Here is a 13,248-nt window from a genome sequence, read left to right as displayed (position 1 = left end):
TGCTATGGATGGTGAAATATAATCTAGCAGTCAGACAAATTTATGAGGTTTTTGACTTGTGTTTTTTGCCTTTTTAGCTTGCATAATTTTTCTCAAGAATTAAAACAATCTGATTTTTGCCATCAAGAGAAAAAATGTCAGATTGTTCTAGACGGTAGCAATCACTATACAAATTGCCAACAGCAAGAAAACTCTGACCTGTGCAGTCTAGGAGAGAGGACTGTTAATGTTCATTCTGAAAAAAAAAATACATATATCCTGCAATATGTTATTAATTGGCCTTGAAATATATATTTTTAATATATACATCATAAATCTTTCTTTCTATCTCCTGATCACATGAAATGATATGCAATATGAATGCAAGAGAAGCCTTTGACAATCTAGGTGGGAAGCTGAAATTTGGTAATACAGGGCAATCAAATCAGACACAAAGTGCCTCAGACAGGAACTAACTGCTGGAAGCTGAAGATAGACCAATTCAGATCAGAAATAAAATCGAAGTATTGTAACAATGACGATAGTTACTGAAGTTCAACACACAGGGCTTACGATGAATTCTCTACCTGGGAATATGACTGATTTTTTTTAATACATCTTGTATTTCAAATACTGATGTAGGGGTGTAAAGAAGGATTTTTTTTTTAGTGAGTCCTAAGGCATGTATAACACAGGACTTCAGACCAGGTGATCATCACAGAGCCATCTGAATTTAAAATCTATGAATCTGCATGTTGAAACAGCTTTGAAATCAGTGTGCAGATGGGCACTTTTCGCAGGTAGATGCTGAGAGTTAATTTACTTTTTGACCCACTTCACAGATTTAGAGCTTCTGCTGTAGAATACTCTCATGACCCACTTTTGTAGTTGTCTCCATTTCTGACAATAGCTGCATTTTCTTATATCCTTTTCTTTTGCTTGCCATTCAGATGCCGTTGTGTAAGGTGAACTTTGAAGAGGCAGTCTAGATTCAGAAGCTGTCTAACAAGAAAAAGACCTGTGGGATGAAAATAGAATGGTTGATCTAGATCTGATAGATTTGTTTAATATCTAGAAGCTAGCTGATAGATTGGTTACACTAAGGATATCTCAGCTGAATTTCAAATACAGAACAAGGACAAGACTCAGATAAAAGAGCATTGATGAGGAAAGTTTGCAAGGTGAAGGAACAGGTAACAGAAAGGAGATCCAAGTCACCAGGTAGCACAGTCTTGACTAATTCTTGTTTACAGCTATGACTGCTCCCACTTCAGCATCTTGTGGGTTTTGTATCTTTTTGACAGATGGTCTAGAAAGACAAAACCTGCAGGAGGATAAATTACCAAATAGAGTTGTCAACTTTTTGGTGTCACTCATGTGTGACTGGAGATTCCTGGAGATCCAAAAAGTTTGTTTCCTTCATGCTAAAAGTGAGAATGAGTCTCACTGACCCATTCTCACAGCTTGTAATGTTTAGTGTATCAATCTGTTCTACTACAATGTAAAAATTTCTTTCTGAAGAAGTTGTTTGTGCCTGCCAGATTCTTTCATATTGTATATGAAAAGGGTATGCTCTATGTTGTGAAAAAGTCTGCAGGAACTGAGAAATGGATTAGGAAACCTTAGCTGTAGTATCAGTCTATTTACCCACAGAGAGATGCTCTGCTTCATAAGCATGTCCACCTACGTCTTCAGTCCACACCTCTCTATCCACACTGTACACTGACTTGATACTGGCAGGCCATGGCAAATACTGAATTCCCTAGTTTCCCTCTCAATCTCAACACATCCTTCTTCCTTATCACATCCCTCCCCTGCTCCTGGCTTCCAGCACTGTCTGTAACAGTGTCAAAGTCTGCAAAGCCTCAAAAATGAAAAGATGGCGCAATCGTAGCCTGAGGGGGCAAAGTCACAGACAGTTGAGAAGGAAAGATTAGGGCTTGTCATGGGTGTGCAAAGATGCTCTCTCCACAGCATTACTGAGGAGAGAGCCTCATGGAGGCTTGCAGCACTCATGTTATTCTTGCCCAGGGCTCTGCTGAAATTAGTGTCAGTCTCAAAGGAAACATGCAACCCTTAAAGATATAAAGCTAAATTTTTTGCAAGCACCAACTACGCATCCTGTGAACTAATGATTAAGAAGCAGATATCAAATCACTGCTTTGACACAGATTTTAAAGATATAGAGTGTAGAAATGTAGTTCCGTTGATCTTGTCCAATATCACTGGGAACAGCACAGCAAAGTTGTGTTTCCTAATTATAGCTGAATGAAAAGCACATTTGATTAAAGCTCTACCAGAACTGTGCTGGTACTGAGCATTCCCATTCAGGGCATGGAGAATTCCATGTTTGCCATAATGTCTGGTACTTATAAGTTAGTCTCATATCAGATTCTTCTTCTGCTATGAAAAAAGCAATATCATGATGTTCTGTCTACTTCTCCAGGACCTGTATCAAAATAGAAATTGCCTTCTAAATCACTTCAGGAGAAGAAAATGGTAGTCTTGACAAATTATGAGCCATATGGGAAAGAAGGGCTTAAGCGAAGTGCTTCTGTTTCTTTCTCTTAATTGAAGATGACAGTAGTCTGGTTGTTTTTCAAATTTCTACATTGAGGTTTGCTTATATCTAGATGAAAAAAAAAGAAAAAGAAATCCAAAAGCCAAGCAACCCTTGTATGACATGTCTGGCCTAAGCTGACAAGCATACTGCATGGGTGATTTATATTTAGAGCAAGGCCCAGAGGTGTCTACAGCAATCTACTTTCAAAAGCAGAAGTTGTCATATTCTAAATCTGTTCTTAAAGAAAACTGGACCTCACTGTTATTTTCTGGATAAAACATGCAACACTCAGAAGAAACGGCAATGTTTGAGAAAAGACATGTGAGGTCCAGAGTTCAGTGAGGCATCTGATGTCAGGATGCTTTATGCTTTTAGATGAGTGGCCAAAGCAATTCCATTTTAGTAATTGAGTTGTGTGAATAGTGTTTATGCAACTGATAGACATTCTTACACAAGTTACTGTAAGTGCATTGATTGTAGATGGCTGGCTTTTCGGGAATCAGCTTTGCCTTCTTCCGTTTGATGCTTGTGGCAGAGGTGCTGTGTTGGGTGCTGTTTTCTAAGCTGATGCTTCCCTCACAGCTGCTGGAGCCACATCATATCCCTCGGACATGTTCTCTCCCTGAGCCCCTGTCTTCTGCAGCTACTGTCATTTCAAAGACTTCACATCACAGTCCTTGGGGAACATGGGAAATGAAAATGCCTCCTTGTGAGAGATTTGCTTGCTTGAGGTTAACTGTTGGTTTTTTCCCTAAGTAAATATTTCCTGGAGATACATTCAAAGACTGTCATGTTTCATGGCTGAGATATTCTGTTGATCCTTGGTTATCCGCTCATGTAGATCATGGAGGATTTTGCTCCACAGTGGAAAAGAAAGGGTTTAAATTTTCAAGATAGGTGAAAATAAATTGAGGAAGTTTCTTCTTTCTGTAATAATTTGCATAGCAAAACTTCTAAACATTTATGGTTTTCTCTGTACAGACCATGAAGCAGTCAGATGTCCTGCCTGATGTTGATGGCCTCTATGAATAGCCTTCTTATCAAACAAGTTCCTATCCACTGCTATTAACTCCCTAAAAGTGAGCATGGGTGGTCTGCTATATTCGACTGATGTTGTTTCAGCACATCTAATGCTATAACAGTTGAATATTCACTCAAAAACCTTATCTTCTCAAGGGATCAACATGTTCTGATTATTTATCTTTCCGTATGAAAAAATAAATGTGTATGTATATGAAACAATGTGCATACTTCTTTGCAGTCCAGATTTCAGTCTGAAAAGAGAAAGCTCTTCTGAAATGAATACCATGGGTAAACTCTAGGAAATGCACCAATTTTGCATTCTTACAGGATTTGGAAAAAGCTGTGGAGCAGTGTGGAATTTCTACTTAGAGGCAGCAACTACAACTTTGTCTAAAAGCCAAAAGAGGAAAATTATTTTAAGAAATACACTATAAAAATAGTCAGCTATCCTTGTGAAAAGTGTACTCCATTCTTATCAGCTCCTGTGTCTCTGGTCCTCTGGTTTGTTTCCTGTGGTTCTGGCACTTTGCCAAGGGAGACTTAATTACCTAAAACAAAAAACAAAAATGAAAATGAAAGTTAGTGGCACATATTTATACTGCATTACTTCATTAAAAGCCAGAGAGAAGTACTTGCTATGAAAAAAATGTTTTCACTTTCATTTTGGCAGTATATATATCACCTCTCTGTTCAGTGGCACTCTCCAGGCACTGAAAATGTCTTAGACCTATGTTGTAACCTCACATCACACATGGCTTGTGTTACCTTTCAGAAATAGATGACTTAGTACATATTCTTGAAACTGTGATTTATGTACAGTTGCCAGTCTGGAAACCCATTACAACTTCCAAAAGAAGATACCTTTTTGCTGCCTGAATGAATCTTTATCTACCCAGTGATTAATGAATTCATCCCTTTGACCATGCCATTTGAGGCGCCATTAGAGTCAGAAAACCTGAATTGCTGTCAACTTGCAATAAGAGTCTCTCAGGAATGTGGTGTCCTTCACAGTATCCAGGGTATCTCACAGTGACCAGAAGCTTGGCGGGCTTTACTGAGCAATTGAAGTGCAAGTTGAAAATCTTATCCAGAAAGCTAATTGGGAAGATGTCATTGCCACCATGAACACCTGGCTGCCAAGATAACATTCATTTTATAGTCCTCCATGCCAACCAAAAGCACAGCAATGGAAGCAGAGGACTTCAGCATACGCAAAGAACTTACACCTTCAATTGCAGACTGGATAAATCTATCAAGTTTGGTGTGAGGGAAGGAAGGACCTAGAAATAAATGTACAATAGGATAAAATAAAACATCGATTTAGTAAAAATTGATTGACCTGAAATTAATGAGCTTTTAGAAAGTCACTTTCTTAGAAAATTTAAATTTTTTAAGTTTACCTTTCAGGGCCCCAATTCCCTCCCCAAGAGGCTGTCACCACTGGGTTCCCATTCCCCTGTGCCTACTTGCGCTGCAGCAACACTCATGGGAAAGTGCCCAAGACACAAATTCTTCAGCTGAAGGGGTAGGACTAGCACAGAGCCCTCAGGAAAGAAACTGAACAAGCAGTGAGTTATTTGCATTAGGGAAAATCCCCTTAAACTTTACTCAGCACTCTTAAGCCCACTGATCCTGTCCAGTCATTCTCTCACACTTCCAGCTCTCCTTTCCCCTAGCTGATGCCCTGCAGACAGCAGGATTCCAATCATCATCCACTCTGATTCCTGGAAGGAAATAGCACTGTAACGACATAACATATTGGGAGACAGACAGATGTGGTCCATCTGCAGCCTCCTACTGATTGAAGGACAATGTTAGGAGAGCAAAACAAGACCAGAAGAAGTAGGAGAAAAAAGTTGACTTAAAACATAGAAGTGAAAACAGCACTGAATGGAGAGATGGAAAAAGGCAAAGGTCACTCTACCAGGAACCTAATGTCAGAAAATAAAAGATGATTGTATTTTGCTTCTTTGCTTCATCCTCTTTTCTCTTTCTACATGGCTTTCCTTAATCTTTTTCATGTTATCTTTCTTACCCTGTACTTTCGTCCTTTCTTGCCTCTTGGGTTTTTACTGCCCATTTTTCAGTGCATTTTCTGTTTACAGAAATAGATCATTAGCCTTTATAAACTGAAGTTAAACCCTTTTTGAAAATGCTCACCTGAACTCAAAATGCTCACAAAAACTTTGCATATTGCATGACTGGGGAGACAGAATATTACCCTGTTTTCTGTAACATTTAAAAAACACTTTTAAAGTCTAACCTCACAGCAATAGTCTTCTTTTTCTTTAGCACTTCTCTTCTGTAACACTTCGTCTCTTTGGCCCAGTGAGCAATGAACTCCTGTTTCCAGATTCAGCAGCTTGTAGTTTGTTACACACCTTCAGAGACTTAAGGTCCAATGTACTGAACTTTGCCAAACGAGTGCTTTTGCACTCGTTTATTGTACAGAAGGGGACTCTGATGACAGTGACTCTTTTTCTCTAAAGAATATACAGACGGCATCTTCAGAAGATATTTTTGAACCGGTCAGCTCGTGCAAGGAGAAATATCCGGGGTATTTGTATCACCTGTAGTTTCTGTCTATCTGCTTTGACACCACTTCACAGCACACTTTTCCAAGCACAGGAATGGGCATTGGCACCTATATTTTCTGCCACATGTGATTTCCTTTTATGGACTAGGCACTTATTAAGCCTAGCCCCACATGTTCAATGTTACCCATTTCACACACAACTAAATCTGTTTATAGAGAATTACCTGTAGGTAGCAATCCCTGCCCTTCTGCAAATTAAAATTAAAATTTCAGCTAAGCAGAAGATTTGTTGTATAATTTAAAGCCCAGATTCTAATCAGAAGAGGAACTGTGTGTGAGTGGTCTTTTTGAAACCACTGGTATTAATTTTACTAATAAAGTAGCAAACATACTGAAATATCCCTTGGGCCTGCTTTCTCTTTTTCTCTATTTGTAGAACATCTGCAGGAATTTTCCTTTATTTATTTAATTTTCCAAATTATACAGTGATTTTAAGTTTCAATTTTCTGAATCTATTGTGAACTGTTTGTGCGTTAATGTGCACATTTATTCCTTTGGAAGGAGATTACAAATGATGATAGTAAATTAAAGCCTCTGTTTCATTTTCACATCATGTATTTTCTATTTTTCTTCTTCCCCTCTTCACGCCTGAACAGACACATCCACCAAGCATTCACACAGCAGTGTAAATGAGAGGCTGGGCAGCTTAGGGCACTTCCACACGAAAGGACTAGTAGCGAGTTAGTTATTGAACGGGGCGTCAAGAAGATCACTCTTAACTTTCTCTCCCCACTATAAATACATGCCTGCACATCCCTTCTTGTTACTCAACTAGCAGTCAGACCATGCTCACTTAAAACCCTTTTCACAGAGATAAACGGAGAAGGGTAAGGAGGGTCATTACAGAAGAAAAAGTACTGTGTATGTTGCACCTACTGTCCTTAGAAAACATGGTCAGGGGCTCTTCTTATTTTGTGCACTCAAGAGATTTAGTCTGTTTTTCCCGTGGTAAATCCATGTAAGGCTTGCACCTTGTAAAATGGGGAGCTGAAGAACTCTTCACAGCTATCTGATATCTTTAGTTCCCACTCAGTTTAATTCAGCACATCAGGTTGGTTCTTTTCTTGTTGCCTAAAAAACCTTGATTATATTTTAATGAGAAAGTTCTTTCCCAGCATATAGCCTTAAATTTGCTTTTCAGCAAGTGGCTCATGGTTTAACTTTAAAGTTCCCATGTAAATCCTGACAGTATATTATATTAGTTAATAATATAACACTCGGGCTGTGGGACCTAATGATTCATTTTTCTGTTATTATCAATAAATTCTGCCCAGAGAAAGCCTGGGTGAGGAAAAGAACTTGGTTGGAGTTATTTCAGGATTCTGAGTTCCTCTGACCTTTTAACTATGTCTCAGTTTTGTGCTTTCATAGAGCAGTGATTTTAATGAGCTTATCACAATTGAGTGAGGTGTGTCATTTCTCAGACACCCTGTGAGATACTGGGCCCATTGACTTAGGGGAGCTAAAACCTCTCAGCACCTGACAGAATTAAATCCCAGCTTCCATGAAACACTGCTGTGGAGAGTAGCTGACTCCAGTAAAACCTTTCAAGTTGAGTCTCTTTTTTTTCACATGTGGAATTGGATGAGCAAATGTTACCAGGGTTTCAACAGCTGGGACTAACCCCATGCATGAACAGCTGGTTCTGAAACTGAGTAGCCCACACAATGAGTGCAAGAAAGATTACCCTGACCTTCCACATATTGATTTTCAAGGTGGTTAGAACAGGAAATGAATTCAGAAATGACAGAAGGTTTAACAAGTTTGTGGTTTCTCTCTGAAAGAGTTTGGTAGAAATCCTAACTATCATTTGCACACTAAACTTGCAGTAACAGTTGTTTTATAGGACCTTTTTTAGGAAAGATTAACATTCAAGTGACATGAGAGACAGTAGTTTTAATTTATGTCTCTGCAATTATCACATCTTCCTTTGTTTGTGTAGCTGCGGAAACACAGGAGCTTCACAACATGGTGGGAAGTGTCCACAGGAGAAGAAGGGCTAAGGACACATAAGTAATTTCCTGCTTTTCTTGTTCAAAAGGTTCACTTTTTTCTTGAGTATATAAAGGAGGGTGTGCCATCAGCTAAAAGAATCAGCCAGCATTAGGCTTTTTCCCTAAGATTAATTTTGTATTAATGCTACTCCATGGATTCCATCAGGATTGCTTCTGCTGTATGAGACAGGAAAACAGGAATATTTCTCCTTCCATTATACATGCTGGGAATATACACAAAGGAATAAGTCTAATGTTCTAATGAATATTAATTCTATAAGAATCCAGAAATTAGATAGGAAATATATAATACAGAAATTTAGAAACATTGGCATAGTCTGGTGAAAATATGAAAATTGCATATTCTACTTAATATGCAATTTGCCAGCACTAAAATACAAACATGCTGTGAGATAGTCTCTCACAATATAGCTGTAATAGCAGAAGAATAAAAAATTACTTGTGTGCTTGTAGACTTACAGGATCTCAGAGATTCTCTTCAGGGTGAACTCACTGACCACTAAAACATCCTTAGTTTGTCTTAATATGGTAAGAGAAATTGTGAATTATGTGTTCTTAAATAGCAGTTCTTAAACCCTTGAACACAGAATAAAGTTTAACCTCAACAGAACATACACTGGAATGAGGGTCAACGAACAACCGAACTTGGTAAGCCAGTTTAGCTTCATATACCCTCATGTCCATATGAGTATGTACTAGCAAGTTGACTTGTGGCAGTAACTCTCTACACTCTTGCTCTGAATAGATAACCTCATTTTTTTATAATTGCGTTGAAATACAATTTTATTCTAAGTTGCAGGTGATGCTCCACTGGGAATTTTTTGTTTCTGGGAATGGTAGAGAGAGGGTAGAGTCGCAAACCTTACACATGTGCCATACAGCAAAGTGCATGTTTGAGAGCCCTGACTGGTGCGCTTTCCATCTGCAATGCTATTATTTGTAGGCTGCTGTATTTTGAACTGCCTACACTGTTCTCAGCATGAACTGCTGAAAGACAACACTGTAGTGTACAAAGTCCTGCTCATGCCTAAATTATCCACAACCAATTAATGAGAACCTGGTGCTGATTATGTTCAGGCCGTCCTGAGGCAACCACTTAGTGGGCTTAAGGGTTTACTTTTAAAATGCATATTACTGGCTGAGACAACAGACTTGGACCCATGTTTAACTGATGGTGAGACATATTCTAAGTGGTTTAATTTCTCTACCTCAGCATCTAAGGTTTGCTACACAAAAACAATGGGGAAAAAATCATGTATTTTTAAATAGCTTAGGTCCTAGAACATTTTAAAAGATGTTGAGAATGAGTAAAGATTCTGCTTAGTATGAGGGGACAGTTAAAAGATAGCAGAAACCCACATTTTTTGTTCTTTGTTCTAGGCTTGTCTTACCTCTACTTTTCATATAATCATAGAATCATTTTTAGGTTGGGAAGAACCCTTAAGTTCATCAAACCTAAAAATTAACCTAACACTACCAAGTCCACCACTAAACCATGTCCCTAAGTGCCATGGCCTCCAAGTCCATGATGTTCAAGGAGTCTTGTATTTGCTTTACCTAGAGGTCATTTATCTAAAACAAAAATAGTTTGCAGTGTCTGATGAGAATAGTCAGAGCATAACAAGGTGCTGAGCAACGGCTGCACCCGTCACTCTGGGAGCTCCACAGTGTCATCACTGCAGTTTTGGACATGCATGGCTTCTCAGGAATTCCCTGGTGTCTGACCACATAAGCATATGCTAATACTACAGTGGAGGAGATGCTGTATGACTGACCAGCCAGTCTCGCTTGCCCTACAACTACATACCAAAGACCCATATAATTAAACCCTAACCAGCACCCACTTTAGAGAGGTAAGTGGACAGGCATCGGAGATCTCACAGTGATGCTAAGGAGATACAGTGTTCTAAGAGGGTAACTAGATATGAACTGGGCCCCAAGGCAGCCTGAAAAAACAGACCTCAGCAGCCCCTCACAGTCTGCTTAGAATCTGTCTTGGTCACAAGGGCCCTGACTGAATGGCTCAAGAAACACAGCATGTTCTGTATCACTCTGTATTAGCATATTATCGTCAATAATGCATTTTAATGTACTATGTGGGTAGGAATACTTTTAGACAAGGTTTTACAGATTACATGCTTTGTTCTAGACTGTTCTGGTTCTGTTGGGTTTTTTTTAATGACTTTTAATTTTCTTATTTAATGGTTATGATTTCACCACATCATTTTTACCAGACAGTTGTTAATTTTTTTCTAGAACACTTGGTATAGTTTATCATGGGAGGATAATATCTGTAACAGACCAACCCAAGTCTCTTCAAGACAGCTGTGGCAAACAGCCTTCTGATTCCATCAGCACTTCCAACTGCTGCCTCTTCACCTTCTTCCTTAGGTGTTCATTGTGGTACAGAACCAGTACTGCCTGTGCCCCACTGAGCTGGCACTTTCCAGTCTGCAGGCCTCTTTGGGTACCTATATGGAAAGAAAGCTTTCAGGTATTTCTCCTAAAAACAAGTGCTTTGATGACATTATCTTACAAGCCCCTTGCAAGTACCTGTTCGACCTGTTGGAGTGGGTCCAGAGGAAGGCCACAAAAATGATGAGAGGACTGGAGTACCTGCCCTGTGAAGATAGGCTGAGAGAACTGGTGTTGTTCAGTCTGGAGAAGAAAAGGCTCCAGGGAAACCTTATTGTGGCCTTTTGATACTTAAGGAGGGCTTATGAGAAAGATGGGGACAAACTTTTTTGGTAGGACCTGTTGCGATAAGACAAGAGGTACTGTTTTTAAACTAAAAGGGGGTAGACTTAGACTAGATATGAGTGAGAGATCTTCGGCATAGGTGGTGCCATCAGAGAGGTGGTAGATGCCTCTTCCCTGGAAACATTCAAGATCAGGCTGAACAGGGCTCTGAGCAACCTGATCTTTTTGAAACTGTCCCTGCTCATTGCAGGGGGTCGGACCAGATGGACTTTAAAAGTCCCTTCCAACCTAAATTATTTTATGATTCTAAGTAATCTGTCACTCATGAACACTCACTGGATTTGTTTGCAAGAAAGGGAAGACTAATCTTCTGTCATTACAGGTTAGTTCACACCTTTGGGTAATAAAAGCTGCGTGAGCAGGAAAAAGGATCAATAAAACCCTAATTCATTTTGCTCTCTAATTTCTGAGAACCATACACTTTCTCCTGTGAGATGCCTAATACTTATTTCTGTCCTGGGAAATGAAGTCTGTTGATCTCATCCTGTGTAGCGCTGCTCTGGAAAGTGCTGATATGTTCAGTATGGCCAGTATTAGAAAGAAAAAAGTTTTGTGGCCACTCAACAGGACATATTTCAGATTCCTGAGGGTAAGACTTGGTGTGAAAGAATTAACCTTTCCTTTGTCTTTGAGTATTTAGGCTTTGCTTTCTTCTTTTCTTTATATATCCGCCTCTATGATTTTGAAGAGGCTGTTAAAGGCATTGCTATTTGCAGTCAAGGTATTTTACAATTATATTAGCACGTTCCTCCTCTTTATCAACCTAAATCCTGTATGAAAGAGGCTTTTAAACTGAAGTTGCTTGCATTGCATTCAGAAGGAATCAAGATGGGCTTGCCCTTATCTTGAGTTCCACTTCAGACTCCATCAGGTACTACTCCATCTTTGACAGTAGATGGGTTGCAGATGGAGAAAGTGATGGAGAGAGAGAAAGAAAGGCATCCAAACAGGCCCAAGGACACTCACAGGCTTCAAGATGAATGCCTACAGTGCACACAGTTTTAGAAAGAGGACAGGTACCAATATAATGTGTTCCCACTGAGTTAAAATACTGTTTACTATGTGATAGACTAGCTCAATTTTTTACATAGTATGCATAGCAGTCCAAGAGTGTTGAATAAACTGTGCAAGGCATACTGTAGATAGTGTACCTGACTGGAAAGGAGTTGAAACAGGGCACTTAGTGGCTTTGTCTTATCTCAATGTTACGGTGTAAGTAACCCCAGAACGTGCATGAAACCATCTGTGACATCGACACTCAGAAAAGGCACATCATTTAAGATGAAAAACTCCCGCAAGCCCTATGGAAAGATAATTGATATCAATTCTGGCTTTTCTTATCCAGCTTGAAGGTGAACAAGCCCTTCCCCTCTTTAGACTAACTAGAAAAGTATTTTTTTTTCATTCCTGAAACGTTTAAGATATCTGAGAACACTAATGTTATTGCAGTGTTTGATATTCAGATAGCTTTGATGTGCATGTGCAGCTTCTGAAAATTATGAGAAAATACAGAAAGTAATCAGAAAACACCATTTATACACCTGGCAGCCAATGGGAAAAGACACAGGGAGGGCCTGCAGACATCTACAGGGATATTGAGGAAGACAAAGCTTTTTTTCAGCTACAGTGAAGGAAAAGATTAGGTGGGTGTGGATGGGAGAAAGTATGATTGTTTTCTCTGCATGACAGGAGGGGTTGGGGAAATTGTTTATTTCTTTGTACCAGTACAGGAAATGTCTTTGCTTATACATGTATCTGTGGCATGGGAAGAGGCAAAAAGCAGATTTTTTTTTTTTTTTGCTTAGGCATAGGAAAAGGGGAGATTCATTTTTTTTCTCTTCTGTGGAAGGGGATGAAGGGAGGTCTGTCTACGCATCTACCAGCTGTTTCAAAAAGGAAAACCTGCGAGGTCTGCATGGACTTCAAAAAAGGTCGGGCATAGGTAAGACAGTTCATTTCAATGCTGTCCCAAGCAGAGCAAATGTTTAGTCATCTATTTTTGGCTGCAGTGACGTTCAAACGGACAAACCAGGAATTCAAAGCATTGTACTCCACTAAGCACGTCGCGCAGTTTGGAAAACAAGGCCAGTACCGCCCCTCGCACTCTGCTTTCCCTCGTTCTAGGCTGAGGCACTTACGCCTCCAGGGCAATCCCAAAAGCTTCTTTTACCTCACTACCATTTTTTTAAGTTTTCATCCCTCTACACATTTCAAGTTATTTAATCTTCCTCCTACGGGGCCACCTTTGTCCTTCCAGTCCGGCAGAGCGAACCCCGCTGCCTGAGGAGCGGGAGAGGAGCTCCTTTCCCCTC

This window comes from Manacus vitellinus, unplaced genomic scaffold, assembly GCF_001715985.3.
Source record: "Manacus vitellinus isolate BGI_N305 unplaced genomic scaffold, ASM171598v3 scaffold_5_pilon, whole genome shotgun sequence".
NCBI lineage: Eukaryota > Metazoa > Chordata > Aves > Passeriformes > Pipridae > Manacus > Manacus vitellinus.
This window is presented reverse-complemented; position numbering follows the sequence as displayed.